The following is a 16,180-nucleotide window of genomic DNA, read 5'->3' on the forward strand; positions in this document are numbered from 1 at the left end:
AGCGACGGTTGGTCAAAAATACTCCACAACGTTGACAGAAGTCGACTGTGCTCGCGTCTGTCAACAAGTTAATACCTTTCCCTGTCATAATAGTTAGTCCCGCAGCGATCAACACCGCCTAGGAAGGGTAAATTACAACAACACAGCGCTCTAAATACAGATCTGAAATCATTCAGTAAGTACGATAACGTATCAGCATACTAAGCGACGGACCAGCAACCCACCAGATGTGCTGGAATGCAGCGAATTCCGTGGGAGTGTATCTGTGCATGCGTTTGTATGTGTGTGCGTGTGCGTGTGATGTCGCTGAGTAAAATGCGTTTGCAAATTCCAGTCCCAAAACTTCCAGTTTAGCTGTCTAGGTATAGCAAATGGTATTGTAGGTTGTACGCTCGTTGATTTTAGTGTAGGATATGAGGGAAATGTTGCCTTTTCTGCGGCGTGCGGTCAGCGACTTTGGTCCGAATGGAGAAGAAAACAAACGTGTGTGAACCAAAGCCGTGTGCATGTGTGTGTGTGTGCGTGTATGAATACGAGAGCGAGAGTCTTGAATGTGTCAGCACAGTGGTCGGCAAAGTGCAGCTCGCTGCTGTTTGGTGATTCTTTCTTCCGAAGCTCAGCTCACAAGATGCGATGGGGCTATCAAATGGGTAAAGCGTTGGTGATATCACTCTTGTGTGAGTTTTATTTTCTCCTCACGCCCATCGAAACGAAACGCCTTGGTGTGCATTATACGCTACTTCGTGCCGATAAAGTTTGTCGACCACTGATCCGTAGTAAACTTGAGATGAAATCAAATAGTAGCAGTGTGCAATAGTGGGCGTGTGGTGAGCTGGGAGGATTTCGTGTATTGATAAATATGTGTAAGTGTGTGTGTGTGTGGTTTGGGACACAAAAAAACGGTGACGTTTTGCGTTCCCTTCATCGTCATCACACCGTTTGCCGCGCGCACTCCCGATAGGTGGGATGTGGTTGGTATTTGCTATCGAAACGTCTGGATTTCACGGCTGGATGGTGGTGTGCGCGGTCTGTTAATGCGACAGCACGATACACAAACACACACAGACACGGACGCACGCGTCTATATCCGAACAGGATAACAGTGGCGGGAGAAGCAGCAGTACAGGATTCTTGAGCAGAAAGTGTGAGAGAGAGAACGAGTGAGTGAGCGATAGGGAGGGAGGGAAGAAGAGGCAGGGACAGGGTTGCGTTCCTGTGAGCTGAAACGTGAGAAGTAAGCAGGCGTTGAGATGTGTCTGTGACGACGGGGCGTAGATCGCGAGACAGCGAAGCGACACACACAGTGTTACTGGCGAGGTGAACCAGAGCTGTTTGTGGTTTGTTTATTGTACCGTGTAGAAAAATAGAAGGTTGTTTGTTGTGTGTTTAGTTTTCTGTTGCGATTGTAATGCAAAAATCCTCGCTTTGAGATTAAAAAAAGTACCAGTACAGCAAGCTGTTTGCGATAGTGTTCCTGGTAAAAACAGAAGCTTCCCTATCCTTCTTACGTCCTCTGTGGCAGGGTGTGCTGTGTGAAGAAAACATAAATCCTCCCAAGCACTTTGGAGAGATTTTCTTGTGCGGAAATATACTCCACCGAGACCAAAAAAAGAAAAAAAAAAACTTTCACGGAATGTGTGCTACAAAGACGAAACATTCCTAATCAAAAGTAACATGAGAAGTGTTGTGTGCGTGTATGTGTGCTTCGTTCGCCTGAGGAAGATTCCCTCTTCTGGCACACCCTTTTCAATCTCCTGCACCGGGAGTGTCCTTCTCACGTTGGCGAAAAAAGGAACGCCCCAGCGTGTCAAACGGATGACCGCGACTCCCCGTGCACAAGTGACAGTTCCTTTCCAGACAGAAGCAGCAGCTGGCAGTTCCATGTCGAGCACACGGAGCTATTCGCCACCAGCAACTGGGGAGGTCTGAAAAAGATGATTAACATCACAGTGCTTAAACGACATCTGCAAATTTGCCTAATTGTGCATTGCTACAATCATTCGTTTTGATGCGAGTGGGTGTGTGTGTGTGTGTATGTATGTATGGGTGATTGTGTTTGGAATTGAATAGTGTTATTATTCGTATCTTATCGTCAAGCATCAAGCATATCTAATTCCATTCATTAAGCAATGAGATCAATAATAAATAGTAAATGCGGAGCCACTGCATTACAAACACCACCAGCAAATTATGCAAAGGAGAAAAACAGTTTGGTGTTGTACTGCATGTGCATTGCGTGTGTGTGTGTCCGTGTGTCCGTGTGTGTTTGTTGTTGCCTTTCCGCAACGGTGATGAAGAAATGGATAACAGGAAAACATAGAGGTTCCTCTTTGTTTACGGCTGAGTTTATTATTAGTCGGTTTCGTTGGGCATGGTGTGTAGGCAACAACAACAACAACAGCAACACAAAATCCCTACAGACTAATGGTTCAGTGCATTTCCTTGATTGGTGTGAGACAGAGAGAGAGAGAGAGAGAGAGCGAAAGAGAGGCCCTGATACGTGGTGATTGGTGATAGTGCAGTACATCAGCGTAGGGCTAGGCAATTGAGTTGTGTTTAATGTGCAGAAATGCGCTTTAAAACTCATCGATTATTTACCTTTTTACTGCATTCGGCATCAATTTTAATTAACAAACACTGATTAATATTTGCTTTTCAATTTGCATTCATTATCACGTGTTTGTATACGTGAAGAATTGTTTGTTTGTGATAAGCATATATTTATTTTTTATTTTTTTTCCAGAGAGTGATATAGAGTTAAGAGCGCAACTGGCAATTACCCACCAATCGTGTGTGGCTTGGCAAATGTGGTTGTGGTTGTGATGATTCTAATGATCATGATGATGATGATGATGAATCATATGTGTACGCGGTGAGAAAGCAAAAGTGAATACTTACGGCTGCAATGCGAATGGCAGGCGCCTCATAACTAGTTGGAAACACGAAAAACGTCCTGCGGCAGAAGAGATTTGCTGTCTCTCGGTAAATTGTGTCGAATTGGGTGAAATAGGAAAGAAATTAACATACGGGCTGCAACGTACATCTCGCAAATGTGTAATAGTGTGGTGTATGCCTCTCTTGCGTGAAGGTGCAAAATTGGTCACACAAAATCAGTGGCCACGGTTTACATGTGTGGAAGGGTGTGTGTGAGTGTATGGTTTTTTAGCTCTGATGAAAAGTGGTGAAATATTGTGAGTACGATAAATGGTTTAAAAATAAGCTGCTCTTCCCGTTCCGGTGACTGCAAAAATCCCGGCTCCCCCAGTTGTGCATTTCGGCAGCAGCATCGGGTTGTTGTGTGCGATTTCGTTCATCAATCTTCAAATAAGCGACTTCATTTCACGGGCTGAACTTGTGCTGGTATAGTAAGGTAAGTTGTTCGTCGCTTTAAGAACAGCTTTAAATGGGATCGGTTCAAAAGCATCTATAATTAGAACGCGCTAGAGAAAAGATGAAAATGGTGTTGAGAAAAAAGACACTTTCAAAATATTGTTTGCTCCTCACAGCAACAACTTCCATCAAGAAGAAGCATTTACACTCGAATGCTTCCGCTACGAATGGAATCGACAGCAAAGGGTTACGTCCGTTTAAAAGTATTCTTAGTAGAACCATTCGCCTTCTCTTCGCAGTGTGGAATACTTCCACCGTTCTAGAACGCCGTCATTCGCTTACTGTCTCTTCTTTACTTTTCCGGCGAATTTGACCGGTCGTCACCGCTGATGGACTAGCCCGTTCGGGGACCTGATGCTTGGATGATATCTCAAAAATAACCTTCACAAAACAATGACCGGAAATCGATCTGCCGTTTGCTCGTTCTTGTTGCAGAAAATAAGAACGCTTTGCCTGTTGGCAAAGTTCAACCCAGCACTGGTACACGGGATGGCGCACACACTTGCTACTGGTGTGTTAATGACGCACCGGAAAAGACTTATTATTCATCCAAACACTTTGTCCCAACGTCGCTGGAACTGTCGAGATCCGGCGTACTGCCCGGAACTAGGAAACGGCAGTGAAACGATTCCGCCAAGAAGTTTATGCTCATGCTCATTCATGCTCATTTTCGTTTCAAATGGTCCACAAAAATATTGTACCAAGTTGATATACGTCCAACATCGTTTCCCATTGCCACCAAGCAACCAGGCATTAGCCGGCAAAAGTGTCCAATCGGTTCATTTCATCTGTTTAGGTACTGCAAAATATGCACTTATTTGCAACGCAAATTTAATGGAAAAAGTGGTTGCCAAAAATGAATGTTTGATTGTATTTCATGGGTGCACAATGATGCACAAATGAAACAGCGTGCGAACATATTGGGCTGGGGGAGCTATAATAAGTTCTTCAGGGAAAGCTATTTATAGCTGCAGCTTACCAAGAAATGACAATGAGCGACTGAAAATAATGTTAGGTATTTGTGTTTCCTGTTTTGCTGATAGAAATGCGACGCTAATACAGGCTCAGAAATGTAGGAAAATGTGTTAAAATTTACAAGGATTCTATTTCGGGAGCAGAACATAAAGAGACGAACAGGATAAAGAAGTTAGAAATTGTCAAATATGTAGCAAAATTTTGAAAACTGACATACCTACAGTAATTCAGAACGGTTCAAATTTTTGATAAAATAAAGCACCTTTTGTCAAGCTATGAGTTGCCGATGAGCTTAATTTTGATTATTCGTTTTATTCTGTAAGAAACATTTTAATTTATTTTTTTTAAAGTAACACTTGATTTCATACGTATTAACCTACGCAGTTTCTAGAAAAAAAAAATCAGTTTTAAAGAAATCTTATGAACAGTATAGATATACGATTTTTTAAGGTTTAAAAATTTGTAATAATAATAATCGCTTTGCTGTATGAGCTACACACTGCGAAATCTAATTTCATAAACGAATAATTAGCACGGCTGATTTAGAGTCACTACAATTTATATTAAAAATATTCTAGTCATTGTGACTGGTAACGCTTAAATCTAACAAGCTTCTGCTTGTAAGTAAAATATGACATGAGATGATTTTTTTTTTAAATTTTGCTTATTTTTTTATATTCCAAATATATCAAACCAAAATTGAGCTCATTTCAGTATGTTATTCAACGATCACTAGCAATTTTACCATAAACAACGCCAAAATGCTTGGTAGTTATATTGCGAACAGAACCAGCAAAACCAATTCCCGAAACGACCCAGAATGTTAAAAAATATGCAAATTTTGAATGATCGCAACAACCTACATACTGTGCTTATAAAACAAACAAACTACAAACAATCTACGTAATGATCGTGAGTATTGCTGCCTTCGCTTTAGCAGATCGATGGATTTGGTGGCTTCTCTCGCTCTGACCAGTTAGGGCTGAATCAATTTGTTTGTGAGTAGCATAGGCATTCGTTTCAATTTGGCACTCGTTCAGATGAGTTATTATCTACCCCGGCCAAACATTCGTACCATCGTCATCATCAGCCCACGACATATGACCGTAAATGGTACGCCACGGTGACGGATTCGATGACTGGTATACTTTTCCCTGTGTTTTTTTAGATCGGCGGTCGTCCGCATAATACGGGCACATATTTGTTGCTTCACTAGAGCCAGGATATAGGAAGCTAGCTCGAAACTAGTTTTGCTGCTGAATTTCCTGCCCACCTCAGCAATCGGGGTCTACCGAGCGAAGCCGCAGACAGAGCCTCTATCCCAGTGATCCAGTTTCTCTGCCAAATAAACCGGATGGTGGCTGGTTAGAGGCCAAGTGGATCTTCTTCGCTGTGTTGGAGGGTGCTGCCTTTTGCTAAGGTGGGTGAACAAAGGGGCTACGATACGAGATTTGCATAAAATTATTGATACGGAATGTTAACGCATTTGGATCTAACACCAAACCCACCAAGGTGGAAAGCAAGGCACGGGGAAAGATAAGCGGTCTGTCGATGGAGCCACAACACCATCCACTGAAAAGTTGCCATGTTGTCACGGCATTTTCGGCCACCGTTATTGCCCTGCGCGGGTTCATTTTGTGGGCGATGGTTGGCTATTATTTTTGTCCCCGGCAAACCCAGCATGTTTATGCTGCCCGGTCCCTTATCGGATGGGGGTAGTGTGTCCATGTGTGTAGGATACAGTGTATCTGTTGGGAGAGAGATATATTCTGCGATACCTACGGCTCTGGCCCATCGTGCCGAAGTGGAACAGCTTTTCGGTGCTGATTGGGAAATGATTACCGTTTTTTACGTTTGCCTTCGAATGTGTCCAAGCACAGGAGCCCGAAACTCGATGACAAAGCATACCCGACTTGCCAGAAATAGTCTACACGTTTCGAACTTCAAACGTCCACTAAGAACTCCTTGGGCTCTCAATGGCGTGGGCTCAATAATTTTAGTTGTTTTTTTTTTGGCTTGAAGAGGGGTGGTGAAAAGGTGAACTGTGGCGTGTCGTGGCCGCATCTAGTGAAACAAATGCTTTGAAGGCAATTTGTAAATGGGGTGCGTGTTGAAAGCAATGATAATAATGGTCGTTTGGCAAATGGGTTAGTTTTGCTAGGTGTTTCTGTGCCGTTGCGGTATGGACGGGGTTAGTCCGTAAGAAGCAAAACAATGTTTTGTACTAGCGTTGGTGTATTCGTGGGGGCTTTTTCATGACATCATAGTTTGCAGTGTGCCATTAAAGGGTGTTTACTAAGCAATGTATGAAGATGGTGTCCTTATCAGAGGGAATAGCGTGTATCACTGAATATAAAATCAAAGACAATTTCTTATTTCTTCTTTTTTAGAATAATTTTAATTTTAGATGATTGTGGTGATTTTGAAATAGAGTTGATAATTGACAATTGTCTTTGTAGTAATAATTTTACTGATATTTTTCAAAGATTTTAATTAAGAAAAACCAGTTTGTTTTTTTTTATATTCCTTTAGTTCAGTGATCTCCAAGCATTGGTTGGCGGGTCGCATGTGGTCCGTCCCAGAGAGCCTATAATGCCACCCGCGATGACTTTACCACAACAAGTTTAATAATTTTTACTATTTTATTAAAAATTGCAATTTTTACTTTTTAAGACGAACATCAATCTTCAACAACAATTTCGATTCTGATTTAGTTAAAGGATTTGTTGTTTGTTTTTTCTTCTTCTGTAAAATATTTGGATTTATTCGTGACTAATAGTTGAAGGAGAAAAACAAAATGCTTTGCTCCTTTCGGTTTCAGCCATAATTCAAAAAAGCTCTCGCGTGCACGGCCAAATCGTTTGGGAGCAATTTTTCTCACGTGTGCGGGCGCATTTTTTCCCTCCCAATGCAGCGTAAATGCTGGCTACTCTACTTACTACGCAACTACCAATACACACACTCACACATCAACACCTACTAGTATTGGCGCACACAAGCGTATCGTCCACCAAGGACACCACCAACGCATCGCATCCCCGTCAATCGTTATCCATGCCTTGGCGAGAAGAGTCGGCCCGTGCCGTCGTCCACTTGGGCACGCTAGTGTTGGTAAGTTAGTTGATGGGTACTCCTGTGCGAAAGGAGTAGTAGTAGTAGTACTAGAACAGTTCGCGTTACTTCCATCGGAGATGAAAGCATGCGCAGTAGCGCGCGGCAGCTTACTTTGCGAATCATGCTACTCCCAGACACGATTCTGACGGGTGTGTTGTTATTCTCACTGAATTGATCCTATCTCATCGTTTTGATGAAGGGCGGTGGAAAGACGAAGGGAGGGAGTTCATTGATTGGGTGTTATAATTTTGGGCCAAAATCAATAATGTGCAACTCCTGATTAGTTGTAACGTTGTTATAGCAAAGCGTAAAAAATAACATTAAACAATCGGGCAACTCCATCGCAACTCACTTCCGTATTCTAATCGCTGGTGCATGGCTGCGATGCGGCACCTTCAATTCGCATGCCCCCCCCCGCCTCCTTACCATGACCCAGGAAGTGAACTCTGTCATCCTGGTGGCAGGGTAATGAACGGCGTTTCGCTTCTGTCGATGCACTTTCTCACACACATACACACACAGGCACGCCCCATTGCGTTCGTGTGTGCAGCGTTTAATTTCATTCGGTAGACCGGCTGGTCCCGGAAAACCTACGGCCGCCCGATGGCACCGGGGCAGAATGAAATGCTCGCTTCTAATGGGAGCACATGGCACCGGGAGTGATGAGCACGGGAGGGCAAACAGTGGAAAGGGTTCAGGGTGTTTGCGGAGTTCCATACCATTCAGGATGCATCCCGGGGAAGCTAGCCAGAACTTGCGCATGTACGCAATTGCCCGGTCGATGTGTGTTGCGTACGGTTGATGCGTATTTGCAAAATTACGCACGGCAATACGGACGTCATGCGTATCCTTTTTTTTCGGTCGGTTGCTCAGTTCAGCTGCACTCGCGTATGGTGCATCCCACGAGCTTCCCCAAATGACCAGGCTGGCAATTCGGCAGCAGATGCAAGAGAAAGAGTTAGATACAGAGCGTGAGAGTGTGAGACAGAAAGTGATAGTAGCTGCTGATTGGGAAACGGTTTGAAGGGAACGTTCTGGAGCGTATGCGTGACAGCCTGTACAATAGAATGGGAAACGGAAAATGCGAAACAACAACCCGGGGAACCCAGTTGCGCAAATGCAGTGTGTTCTGTGCGTTGTTTTTTCTCCGTGAGAAGGATGGGTGTTCTTTTTATTATATGCACATGCAAATGATTGCAATTGTATACTTTTCCCTTGACCGGTTTAAGTGTGTGTGTGGTCGTGTGGGCTTTTTTCGGGAGGGATGCTATTACTCGATTCTATGCAGCTGTGAACCACCCCTCGATCGATTTGGAAAGGTGGCAGCATGTACGTGTGAACATATAATAATTTACGGGGCAATTCATGCTTCATTGAACTTCGGTCGATTGATTGTGTCTGTGCATACCAAAAGATGTGTTGGATGAATTTAAGTGTGTTCGAGTTTTTGGCCTGTTTGTGGGAAACTGAAAAAGAAGAAATTTTCAAGTCCACTTACGTTTATTACCGAACGCTTCCTAATGAAAGGGCTTGTGCAAAATCGGTACGAAACAAAAATACCTCAAAGATAATTTCATTATTTTTATTCCCCTCAAAAGCTTTAGTGCCCAATGTCTGAACACGCGTCTTGAAGTGTTATTTTTTTACGGATTTCAATTTAGCATCGATGAGAGGGGTACCGTTAACCGTTGCTCTTTTCCGATCGATTCTACGACTGTGGTTGAAGTGGAAATTGAAAGAATTTTCTCACATCTTTGCCCGTTCTTCGTGTGAGTTGGCAAGGAAGGGCTCCTATTGAGTTGATTGGCCAGATACGGCCGACTGGTGTTATTTACATACAGCTTTTGCTTGGCGATGTGCCTTCTTAGTAGGTTAATGCAACGCTAGAATGGAGAGTTTAAGCAACAGGAAAAGCGTTTATTTCACAGTTATTAAAATAAATCGTAAGATTGACGACGAGCATTGCTTTTCTACTCTAGTAGATGACTGATTTTGTTTTCTTCTTTTTTTAATTTCATTTCTTTTTTTTTCTTTTATGGTAGAATTCAATTTTTTTTGAATTAAACAAAGAGGCTACACTAAATTTATTTTTAATTGTAAAAGAGCCTAGTACAAGCGTTGTGGCAATGAATCATGGAAATCCATCTGCCGGTAATCATATTTTATACTGCGCACTTGTCTGCTGTGCTACTTCTTTTATTGCACATCGTGTGTTCGCTTGAAGGTGAAAGAGCCGTCCCTGTTACACTACACAAAAGCAGACGTTACATCCGCGGGAATTCAGAAGAAACATCAAATGAAAAATGACTGTTCATTATGCTATAAAAATAAATCTATCGCAATGACGAGAAGCGTATTGGACCTCGCTGGAAATCATCTCAAATGCGAGACAGCTCACTCGCTTGTGATGTGATGTGCAGCGTGATTTTCTACGGCGTTGCTGTTGTTCTCTGTGGATGGAGAGCAGGAACCCTTCTTTCACTTGATGTTATTCTGTTGAGCGGGGTTTATGAATGTTCTTTTTCATTGCACGCGGACAGTCAGTAAGGAACAAAGATCCGGAAGTTACGCTTCCTGAGGCAAGGATGACACAGAGCCTGTACAAGAAGGTTCTTTGTATGTTTGGTAGAGCATTGAAACGGAAACGTTCACTCTTTCATTTTTGCTTCTTGTTATGAAAAATGATGTGTGTACTTTTATAAGCACTTGTTCTTTTAATGACACGAATGGCTATTTGATTTGCAATTTTACGTTTATACATGTAGTGTTTCTCTTGAGAATTAATACAGTTAGTAATTTGTAGTGTTTTTTATTCGATAATTACAATTAGCAATACCAATTTCCTCAGCAAACCAAACCGTTAAATGTAATAAAGAGTTCAATTTAAAAGTTTTGATAAAATGTGCATATCATAATGCTGTACAACCATAGCGCAAAATTATCTCAATCAACTATGCGTGTTAAAACTAAAATATTTTATTTATTTATTTATTTACGCTCGGCAATACGCACGCATATGTGTATTGCACTCTTGAGGCTGAGGTGAGGCTGAGGTCAAACTGAGTGCCTAATAGCTATCTCACACCTAATCCCTAACTTATTCTCCTAACATCTGCCTTGATACGGCGTCACCAAAATTGAACATTAATAAAATAATATCTTTAAATGCGTTGTTCATTAAATTAAAATCAAGGTAATTAGACCATGTATTGAATTGCCTTGTCATAGTTAGTAACAGTTCGTTGTATCTATATATGAGAAGAGTGCGGCCATTAGAAGAACAATTTGGACAATATGGATATCTCTCTCTCTCTCTCTGTCTGTTGTTGGCCTTCTCACAAAAGAGCACGTCGATGTGACATGGCCCGGTCAACAACAATTCTCCAGGATTCTCGGTCCCTGGTAGCAGCCTCTCATCCATGTAGACACCCGATCTCCGACAGGTTTCGCTTCGCCTGATCCAGTCATCGAGTTCGCTGTGCTCCACTGCGCCTTATGCCGAACTGGGAATCGCTGTCGAGCACCTTCTTGGTGGGGCATGAGTCCGGCATCCTCATGACATGCACCAGCCATCGTATCCTGCCAGCCTTCGCTACCGTCAGAATGCTCGGTTCGCCGTACAGCCCAGCAATCCTCCTCCTCCACGCTATATGCTCGAACATACCGCCAAAGATGGTTCGGAGGATGCCTCGCTCAAACACGCCCAGAGCGTTTGCATCCTCCGCTCGGATGGACCAGGACTCGTGTCCATAGAGAACCACCGGACGAATCAATGTGCGATATATCTCACATTTCGTGCGGGATCGTAGTCTTCTGGATCTCAGTAGTCGGTGAAGCCCATAGTAGACGCAATTCCCCTACACAATGCGTCTCTGGATTTCGCTGCTGATGTCGTTGTCCGAAGTAACGACTGTCCCAAGATAGCAGAACTCCTTTACTTCCTCGAGATTGTCGCCGTCAACTAATACACTACTCCCCGGATGGTCTGAGTCTCCGGCAAGCAGGTACTTCGTCTTCGTTTGAGTGGGGTGTACGCCTCACACACCTTTGCTGTTGTTCTGCCGATGATATCGATGTCATCCGCGAAGCCAAGAAATTGGAGAGACCGGTAGAGGATCGTGCTACAATATGATTATAACACATATCATTTAGCGCACCTGTTATATAAATGTGCCTTACACAGGTTTTCAGGGGGTTTCCAGAATTTGGAGATACTTTTTATAATCTTTCTTAAGGGAAAGGAACGTTATGTGACGGAACTGGACATGCACATTGGAAATTCATATTAGATTCCGTAGAGCCCTATTCTATCTTGATCCAATTCACTTCGAGTCAGAAACATCATTGCTCTTGTTGAACATTGTTCTACGATGCTGTTTAATTTTAAAGCTGCAAGATTATTTTTGAAATGTTCATAACTGTCAAAAAACAACTAAACATGCATGTGCAACCTTACAAAGCTTACGCATTTAAAAGAAGAAAAATATATTACAAAAGTTGAAAAAAAAACGAAAAAATAGGTCAAATTCAGCGTTTAGAAAAAAAAAATCAATGGAATATTTTCCAAGACGTACACTGTTTAGATCTGTGGCGTTAGCTACATGAATTGTTCCCTTCGGAACTATTTGGGCCGTCACACAATGTACTGCTGATGCTGATGCACTTCATTCATAACTATGGCTACCAACATCCTATATGTAATATTTTTTTTACCTTCTACTTTCTTTTCTCTCTTCAGGTGCGTATTTTGTGGGTCATCAGTTCGAAAGCCACCGTAGGTGTAGTAGCGTAAGCCATCATCCCCCCACTGCTCGGTGGGCGATTTATTTTCTCCATCACGCTTGTAAGTACACATTTTGTTGCTGCCAATTAAGCGCACTTTATGGCACGCAAATAGAGGTTACCATCGATAGCTCGGGCGGGCTAGGCACGTTTTGTGGGTGGCATTCATTTGTGGTCTGGCTGTGTGGCACGGTCACGGCGTTTAAATATCGTTCGGAATTGCGTTCGGTTTTCCGAGGAAAATGTGTTTTCACTTCTTCGGCCGACCTTCGATCGATTTTTATGTGCGTGTGGCATGGTAAAGATTTTTTTTTTTTACTTTTCTTAATTTTGGTGGTAATGGTGGTGGTGGTTTTACGCTGCCGCCACCGCGATCAGGTCCATGACGTCATGAAAGTTTGTGCGAGTGAGACTCGATCGGAAACCGGCTGCTGATGATACCGGGGTTGCGTTTCCGAACCGTCATCACAAACCATCCATGTGCGTCCGATCGCCAGGCATGCAAACACATCTGTTCGGTGGTGGTGTTAGTGGCAAGTGCTCGTATCTCTATGCTCGTTACTTCATTCGTCGGTCCAGATGAACGCACAAAGTGCGGTTTTGCGAGTTCATCGCAAGAAAAATTTGAACAACGGAGAGCGCAAAAAGAAATCATCTGCTCTCGAATCTTGAAACTTTTCTATCGCGCTTTCTTTCTTTTTCGGCAGCCCAAAATGAACACGATCGAGAGCGACTTACGCACACATCTTTACCGCGCCGGCAGAGAAGGTTTCCCTTTTGCATATGTATTGTGGAGTCGTTCTGGAATGTTAATTCATTGCACCCTTTGTCCCCTGCTCCACTGCTGGTGGTGGTGCGTCTCTTGTTGTTGCTCCCTTTTCGTAGTCGCGCGCTCCACCTGCGCGGCGAAGCAGTGCGCTCGCGGAAACGCAAAAGAATGTGTGTCGCGCACACAATGTGGGGCCCGGCATACCGCGGAGTCATCGATGACAGGCGTGTCTAGGGCCGTGTTACGATGGATGTTGGTAAAAAGATGGGTGGAAGAGGAGGGGGACATATTGGACGAGATGAAAAAAAAAAATAAAAACAGTACACCCATACCACCATCAGGCCAATCTCAAAGTCCTATATATGATCCGCTCGTTCGATCGAGGTCTTGTGGTAGAATACAATGCGCCGGATACCAACACACACGGGCACGAGGTTTTCAATTTCAATGATCAGCGTGCCTTGGACGCGAAATGTACTGACCTAAGCAAGACAAATGCAAGAGGCGTGTGATTTGATATTCGATAGAGAACTGTTTGGAAGCGAAGGTGCTGTTTGTTTGTTTCATTTGATTTAAGATTGTTTGGAAACATTTTTTTGGGTGAAAATTTAAGCAATGTATGTGTAAGTTCTTTTTTATTTACTTGGCTGATACACTAAGCAAGTGAATTTTGTTTGTTTAGTTCGTTAAAAAGTTGTTTTTCATACTTTAAATGCATCGTTTTTTCTTTCTTTCTTTCTTTCTTCTGAAAACTTTTAGTCACTCTCTCTATCTCTATCATAATTATTGTTATTATTTTATCATATTGTTTGTGCACTGTTAATAATTATTATGATTAAATTACTACGTGTAGTTTAGTTCTATCTTAACTTTTTCAAAATGGCTCAACAAAGTATCTCCAACTCGGGAGCAGTTGTAAATGCGTACTTCACGTTATCTTGCACTGTTGCAACGGTGTCATATTGCAGCTGTACAAACTTGCACAAACACGGTGTCAGCTTAACTGGGTGTGTTTATTAAATTTTACTTTGTGTGTAATCGTGCGCCTACTTCACAACTGTGTTCCTGTCAACCCATCCGATGCTTTTGTTTGCTGAAGGTCAATCTACATCGATTCCATTACAGCAGTTGTTCACGCTACACGACTGGCTGATGAAACTTGAGCATCACTGCACACCGCGATACATATATATGCCTTAAGAGATGTGTATGTATGTGTAGCAAACAAGCAAAAAACGTATTGAACAACATACTTGTGTGGTTAGCAGCGGTTTTATCGCTGCACTAAAATAATTTTCAGCCGGTAAAGTACCGCACTGTCCACCCCTAGTTCGAAACAGTGATTGTGTTGTGGGGGTTTGATCGGGTTAAGCAGAGTTAAGGGGAAGGATGTGAAGTGAAGCTAGAATAATTGCATCTGTTATATATCCAGCCGGTCGGATGAGAATCTGTTCCGTTCTGTTGTTCGATTTGATGGATAGGGGAAAAATGAAAACAAAACATCAAACACCACGAATAAATCAAGTTTGATTGAATAAAAAAAAACAAGTCATCTAACGGGCTTTTCATCTTTTGTTCGATCGGTTTCGTTTTCCGTTTTGTTTCGTATCAAAACGGAAGTGGACGTAAGTATAATTTGAACGGCCGGTTCGGTACGTTCGTTTAGTGCAAGAAGAACCAATGATAGTGCAAGAAGAAACAAGCAAAACTGGCCGAATTTTCCTCTCCCGCAGCACCCTCTAGCAGAAAGAAACGATCGTGAGGAGACGAGAAAAACTAAAACCCGAACTGAAATAATCACTCATTAATTTGTGCTCACTCTTCTTCATTTCCGATGTTGAGGAGGGAAGCTGGGGAGTAAATTAGAGGATGATGTGGTGTATGGGTTGACGGGTATTACGGGGAAGGAGGAGGGGTTGGGAGAAGTTGGTGTGTTGTGGCATGATTATGTGTTGATCTAATTCACGACCAGCATGAGTCTGTGATTTTCTTGCCGTTTGTGGGTTGTGTTTATTGGATTAGTGTGTGGTTAGTTTATGGCGCTTTTTTCGGCCTTTGCTCCTTCGACCGAATTCAAGGGTGGAAACAAAAAATGAACAGACCGGTCTGCAGGATTGGATTCTTTTTAGATCGAGCGTTTCTTTGCTGCTAGCATGGCTCTTTGTGGGAGGTGAACAAGGTTTGCTACAATTAGCACATTATAGATTATAGTTTATTTTGGACCATTTTAAACTGTCTAAATTTGGTGCATCTAAAGTGATATTTATGAAAAAGCTCAAACAGTTTACCCCTTAGCTGAAAGCTTTTTTTAAACACGCATGAAAGCTCTAAATGAATTAATCGAGCCTAACGCGCGCGATCGCGAGCGTGCAAACTTCATGAGCTTGGTGAGTGCATCTCACGGAGAATAAATGTTCGTTCAAGCTTTTCGTGCTTCTCTTGCATTTGCTCGCTGGTGAGAAACTTTCTCAGACAAACAAAACATCAAATTTACTTGTAGCTTCAAGGGTTGAATTGGATTGAACTCTCCCTTGGCCTCACCGAATCATTTCTGGTAGGCTCTTTTAGGCTTGCATCGCTTCTCGCGCATTCTCGCTCCCTCTATTCTCTCCATCATACTATATCCTCTCTTTGTATGTTATTCGACCCTTCATTGTTGAACGTAAAGCTCAGGGCACAAAGCTCTTGCGCATCTAACTCACGCACGCTCGATTCGAATGCGCCCTCTCCACAGGCTAAGTTTTGGTTTGCTCTCAACTCTTGCTCTCAGAGTTTGAGAAAAAAGCGCGTAAAAAGAGCGACCGTGTTTGGGCAGGAATGTCAAACGGGTTTCGGTTGTGTTGAATTACCTCGGTATCCGACCAGCTTTCAGAAAGATTCCGATCGTCGTTGGACACTGGTTGGTTGTGCCCGTTTGTTCGTGAGTGTAACTGCCGCGCGTTTGCTTCATTTCGGTGCGTAAACACGGAATGCTACAGTCTGGTTGGTGTATTTTCTAGTTGAACGTGATGGCCTGTCGTGAAAGTGATATAATATAAGCGTTCTTGTGGTCCAGCAAAGGCTGAAACGAGTTGAAAATAATTTTAGTCAATACAATTGATACTCAAGATTATGAAAGCACCCTTTAAGCAATACGGCAAAGCCGTCCCT

At 42.8% G+C, this 16,180-nt stretch overlaps 1 protein-coding gene and 1 long non-coding RNA gene across 3 annotated transcripts in view; both read left to right on the forward strand.

Moving 5' to 3' along the window:
- Window positions 1-38: 38 nt before the first annotated feature.
- LOC133391450 (uncharacterized) lies at window positions 39-13,646 on the forward strand. Of its 2 annotated transcripts, none has more exons than XR_009764942.1 (3): window positions 39-175; window positions 2,744-3,370; window positions 12,218-13,646. It is a non-coding gene; the product is annotated as an uncharacterized LOC133391450 (long non-coding RNA). The 2 variants fall into 2 exon arrangements; XR_009764943.1 differs by lacking the exon at window positions 12,218-13,646 and adding an exon at window positions 3,826-4,030.
- Window positions 13,647-15,905: 2,259 nt separating this feature from the next.
- The window catches only part of LOC1278803 (ankyrin repeat and KH domain-containing protein mask), a 44,605-nt gene continuing 44,330 nt past the window's right edge, over window positions 15,906-16,180 (forward strand). The window contains exon 1 of the mRNA XM_061645951.1: window positions 15,906-16,012. The gene's annotated coding sequence lies outside the window, so the exon portion shown is untranslated. The remainder of the gene's footprint in view (window positions 16,013-16,180) is intronic.

Source organism: Anopheles gambiae, chromosome 2, assembly GCF_943734735.2.
Source record: "Anopheles gambiae chromosome 2, idAnoGambNW_F1_1, whole genome shotgun sequence".
Classification (NCBI taxonomy): domain Eukaryota; kingdom Metazoa; phylum Arthropoda; class Insecta; order Diptera; family Culicidae; genus Anopheles; species Anopheles gambiae.